Source organism: Triticum urartu, unplaced genomic scaffold (genome assembly GCF_003073215.2).
Source record: "Triticum urartu cultivar G1812 unplaced genomic scaffold, Tu2.1 TuUngrouped_contig_6026, whole genome shotgun sequence".
Classification (NCBI taxonomy): Eukaryota; Viridiplantae; Streptophyta; class Magnoliopsida; order Poales; family Poaceae; genus Triticum; species Triticum urartu.
Window position 1 is genome coordinate 1 of NW_024116752.1, and position 5,962 is coordinate 5,962.

Here is a 5,962-nt window from a genome sequence, read left to right on the forward strand (position 1 = left end):
CGCTCCTCCTCCTCGCTCGCCTCGCCACGCCACGCCTCGTCACAACGCGCCGCTGGTTGCGGGATTGAGCTGAGCCGAGGACAGAGCTATGCACGTTGTCTATATTTTTGCTGCATAGGAAAATTAATGAGTCATTAATTAATAATTAGCGGACGCGTTAATTACTGAACCGTTTTCGATTCTTTTGGATCGTGACGACTCAGACGTGGGGTTTACTCCCACGACCTACCCGGCCCGCACTATATAGTCAGGCAGACGTCTACCCTAGCCGCCGCCGCTTCGTATGATTTCTCACCACCGTTCCAGATCATTGCGCCGCCAAGTAAATCTTCTCCATCCCTCCTTCCGGCGTGCACCGCGAGAAGGGACAGCAGGCCTCCGGAACCCCGCCTCTCGTGATCCTGTACGGGAGAGGGACGATCAGATTTTTGGGGAGCGCACTCGCGCGACTACTGGCAGCGACGACTTCTTCCCCGACCTCGGCAACCTCGTCCTCGACGACATGGGCGACAACGTCAACGCTGGCGGTGCTGCACCCGCTGCATCGTATGTGATTCTATCCTTCCTGTTCGAGATCGTGGTAGAATTCATACTTCTAGTATGTGCCCTAGATGTGATATGTTCATCTGCTATGCTAGTTCGCATGATTAGTTTAATCTCTGCTGCCGTGGTCATGATTTATCTTCTGTTTATTTGGATTAAATCTCGCAGTAATTTGCTCATATTTCCAACAGTCGAAAGGAGCATAAGTCATGGAGTAAACTATGGAACGTGAAATGTGCCATCAAAGGTCAAGGTTTTCCTCTCGCAGTTAGCACAATGTTCATTACCTACAACTGATGTGGTGCATCACAGAAACATGTCCATTACTTTTTGCTGTGCGATCTGTGGGAGGGAGGATTTTTGGATGCATTCATTAATATTATGCACTATGGCACGTTGTGCGTGGGCTTTATCTGATTCAGAGCTTATTGATCACATGCTGTCCTTAGCGGAACCTGATGTGAGAAACTGGATTTTCTCTATGATGGAATTTTTAACACATGTGGAATTCACCAAACGGATGTAACTCTACGAACAATCTGGTCAGTGTGTCGTAAATTGATTCATGAAGACGAACACTAAAGGTCCAATGTCTACAGACATGTTCATCACGAGATTTCTATCAGATCTTGAGCTTGCAAACCCTGTGAAAAATCAGGCACCAACTAGGATCATGCATGCAACTCAGGTGAGAGCTTGGATTTCACCTCCTTGTGGCATTGTAAAAGTTAACGTCGATGGTGCAGTGAGCAGAAGTAGAAAGACAAGGTCGGTCAATGCAGTTTGCCGTGAAGGTACGATAGTTTATTTAAGTTCTTCTGCTTTGGTCCTTTTTTGGGATGGTTGAGCCGGCTACTCTTGAAGCTTTGGCTTGTCGTGAATTACTTGCCTGGCAAAACACCTCATGCTTCAGCGGATAAAGATCGCTTTGGATTGTAAGTCAGTTACTGATATCAACAAAGATACTGTAGGACCCATTAGTTCAGTGGTCATGGTGATCAACAGGACGATGATTGATTTTGGGACCTGATCCTTTGCTCATGAAGGGCGTCTCTCCAATATGGAGGCGCACAATTTAGCGAAACATGGTTTGAACTTTGAACTTGTAAGAGGGTCGCCATCTGTGGCTTATTAACTCGCATGATGTAAATGTGATTTCTGTAAACCTGATGATTGATCAATAAAAGCATGTTTCCTGTAAAAAAAAATAGAAAAGCCCGACCCCAACACAAAGATTTGAATTCACGGAATGTTCACATGGAGAGCTCTCTCCAATCATAATTAGAACCACATCCAGAGTTACGGAATGTTTAACCGACATAAATAGCGAGCTCTCTCCAACCAATCATGACCCTACTTGAACAGGATATGTCCTACTCTTTTTTTTTCGGTTTATAAGTGGAGTATCTCAACTTTTTTGTTTTTCCAATTTAAAGGGCTCATCTCCATTTCATTTTTAGTTTCCAATGCGTATTAAATCTTTGTATGCAAGAATTAAAAAGGGACACACCAATGCATGCAATGTTCCTACTCATCTAGTGGCCAAGCATGCATGCACTATAATTAATCCAAATTAATGCATGAGTTTAATTGAGGTAGTTTTGTAAAGTATGAGATACATTCCTCCACTCACAAAATGCCTTGGTTGATGAGATTTGAGATTTAAGCCCTATAAACCGGAAGGGAGAGATTATAGCATCGTGACGCTGCATCCTGACAGGCTCCATTTTTCACTTCCACGTATTATTTTTTTTGCGGGGATTTCCACTTTTTTTTGCCCGGTAAAACAGACAAATGGAAGCTTCGATGCGTTAAACTAGCAGCAGTTGTGACTCGGAGCATAGCTCAGTCTCCAGTAGCTCGCCCACTGCGAGAAAGGCACAAATGGCCATCGATGAAAAGGCCACGAATCTGCAGGGGAAGAATCCGCAACGAAAATATATGTGGTACACAAACATGTCCATGCGACGTTATGCGCCTATCATCGTCCTGCAGCTGTGCATCCTCTCGGGCGAGCCGGTGGCGGCCAAGGTCCCGGCGCTCCTCGTGTTCGGCGACTCCACCGTCGACACGGGAAACAACAACTACATCTCCACGGTCGTCAGGAGCGACTTCGCGCCCTACGGACCGTGGACTTCATCTCCGAGGCGTTCGGCCTGCCGCCGCTGGTGCCGCCCTACCTCGACCCGAGCGCCAACATGAGCAGCCTCGCCTCAGGCGCATGCTTCGCCTCCGCCGGCGCCGGATACGACAATGCCACGTCTGATCTTATGGTAGGCCATCGCCAAGAGGACCGTAATTAAGCATTCGTATATGCTCTTGGCTCACGTGAAGTCGTGAAACTTGCAGTCCGTGCTCACGATTTGGAAGGAACTGGATTACTTCAAGGAGTACGCGGCCAAGCTGAGGAGCTTCCAGGGAGAAGAGAAGGCGCAGGAGACGCTCACGGAGGCGCTCTACCTCGTCAGCATGGGCACCAACGACTTCCTGGAGAACTACTACGCCGTGCCACACGGTAACGCGGCCAAGTACCCCACGGCGGCGGCGTACGGCGGCTACGTGCTCGGCGTCGCGGAGTCGTTCGTGCGCGCGCTGCACGCGCTCGGCGCGCGCAAGGTCGACCTAAACGGGATGCCGCCCATGGGCTGCCTCCCGATGGAGCGCGCCTTGGGCGGCGCGTGCACCGAGGAGTACAACGCCGTCGCGGAGGACTACAACGCCGGCCTCCGCGCGGTGATCGACCGGCTCAATGGCGAGCTGGGCGGCGCGAGGATCGTCTACGGCGACGTGTACGGCCCCGTCAGCGACGCGCTCGCGCACCCCGCGGCGTACGGGCTGGAGAACGTGGAGGCCGGGTGCTGCGGCGCCACGGGGCGGTTCGAGATGGGGTATCTGTGCAACGCGCGGACCCCGCTGACGTGCGCGGACGCCGGCAAGTTCGCCTTCTGGGACGCCATCCACCCCACGGAGCGCCTCCACCGCGCCCTCGCCGACGCCAAGATGAACACCACGCTCCACGTCTTCCTATGATTCGTCCGTCTGCTGTTGTGTGCTCGCAGCAAATCGAATCATCAAATGTGATCGTTCTTTTATGCGGTCGGTCTTAATTTAAGTGTGCGTGTGCCAACAGGGCAACGTATCAGCTATCAAGGTGAAAAAACACATATTTGTTTCTCTTCTCTACTACTAATAAAAAAGCAAACATGAACTTTTTTAAACACACCACACAAAACGTACACGGATCCATTATCACTGTATGATTAAGTCCACTAAATTCAATCTAACTGTTGTCCTTAATTTAATCCATTCTCTTTGTGTACTTAATAATTTACATTGACTGACCTTGTTTCACCGTAGAGAAAAATATGAAACTTCACGTCTGATCAATTAGAAAACTATAATCACGATCATATCTTATTAGGGAACTAATACACGATCGCATTTTATTAGAAAACTAATCACAATCTCATTATATTAGGAAACAGATTGACACGTCCATCACCTCAACCTTCTGGATCCCGATCCCATCTCTCCCAAGAAAATTCACCACCACCGGCCTCCACTCGGCATGGCGAGGAGGAGCCGACCAGAAATTGTCATGCATACTGTGTGTTTAATATCCGACCAGAAACTACATCAAACTACTAGGATACCCTGTTTATCTATTTTCTCAATAATATACGTTTGTTCATTTTGGCACATGTTCATCTCTACTACTAATAAAAGAGTAAACATGAACTTTTTTAAACACACCACACAAAACGTACACGGATCTATTGTCACCGTATGATTAGGCCCACTAAACTTAATCTAATCTCTACTACTAATAAAAGAGCAAGCATGAACTTTTTTAAACACACCACACAAAATGTACACGGATCCATTATCACCGTATGATTAGGCCCACTAAACTCAATCTAACTGCAGTCCTTAATCTAATCCATTCTCTTTGTGTACTTAACAATTTACATTGACTGACCGTGCTTCATCGTAGAGAAAAATATGAAACTCCACGTCTGATCAATTAGGAAACTATAATCACGATCATGTCTTATTAGGAAACTAATCACGATCGCATTTTATTAGAAAACTAATCACAATCTCATTATATTAGGAAACAGATTGACACGTCCATCACCTCAACCTTCTGGATCCCGATCCCATCTCTCCCAAGAAAATTCACCACCACCGGCCTCCACTCGGCATGGCGACGAGGAGCCGACCAGAAACTGTCATGCATACTGTGTGTTTAATATCCGACCAGAAACTACATCGAACTACTAGGATGCCCTATTTATCTATTTTCTCAATAATATATGTTTGTTCATTTTGGCACATGTTCACTACAAAATGTGACTGCGATGGAAGAGGCGCTCCTGCAAACTTTGCTTCATGTACCTGTTCATTTTGATTTGTTATGTTGCTTGTAAGACAACTGCCCATCCAACATTTACGGTTCCTTGTGAACTTACAAGGTGTTCCTGAAATTTCTCTAAACATTGTGCCGACTTGTATACTTCAAAATAAGATTTCTGTGCATTATTAACCAGAGTGTGCTACCTTTATATCTCCAGTGTTTCTTCAGAAATGTCGTTTACGTGTGTCATCAACGCATTCTTTGTTTTTTCTTAATTTGTAACATCTGTACTGCTGGAGTTGATTTATTTTAATTTGTTACATTTGGAACTCCTTTCACTTCAAAAATGGGTTGGATGGTCTAAATTGTAGGATGTGGTTTTTTTGTTCACATGAACAATCTAAATAAATATGTTTTTGAATATTCTTCTATGTATAAATACTTTAAGGTCCTTTTGCTGTACATTCGGTTAATGTTAGGAAGTAATGACCATCAAAGTATTTTATTGTTTGATATTATTACACATAAGGGGGTGTAAAGGACAAACTATCAAAAATAATCTCTACTACTAATAAAAGAGCAAGCATGAACTTTTTTAAACACACCACACAAAACGTACACGGATCCATTATCACCGTATGATTAGGCCCACTAAACTCAATCTAACTGCAGTCCTTAATCTAATCCATTTTCTTTGTGTACTTAACAATTTACATTGACTGACCGTGCTTCATCGTAGAGAAAAATATGAAACTCCACGTCTGATCAATTAGGAAACTATAATCACGATCATGTCTTATTAGGAAACTAATCACGATCGCATTTTATTAGAAAACTAATCACAATCTCATTATATTAGGAAACAGATTGACACGTCCATCACCTCAACCTTCTAGATCCCGATCCCATCTCTCCCAAGAAAATTCACCACCACCGGCCTCCACTCGGCATGGCGACGAGGAGCCGACCAGAAACTGTCATGCATACTGTGTGTTTAATATTCGACAAGAAACTCCATCGAACTACTAGGATGCCCTGTTTATCTATTTTCTCAATAATATA

The 5,962-nt window shown here is 45.3% G+C and overlaps 1 pseudogene; it reads left to right on the forward strand.

Moving 5' to 3' along the window:
- The first annotated feature begins 2,481 nt into the window (after positions 1 to 2,481).
- Positions 2,482 to 3,720, forward strand: LOC125530042 (annotated as a pseudogene).
- The last annotated feature ends 2,242 nt before the right edge of the window (positions 3,721 to 5,962 follow it).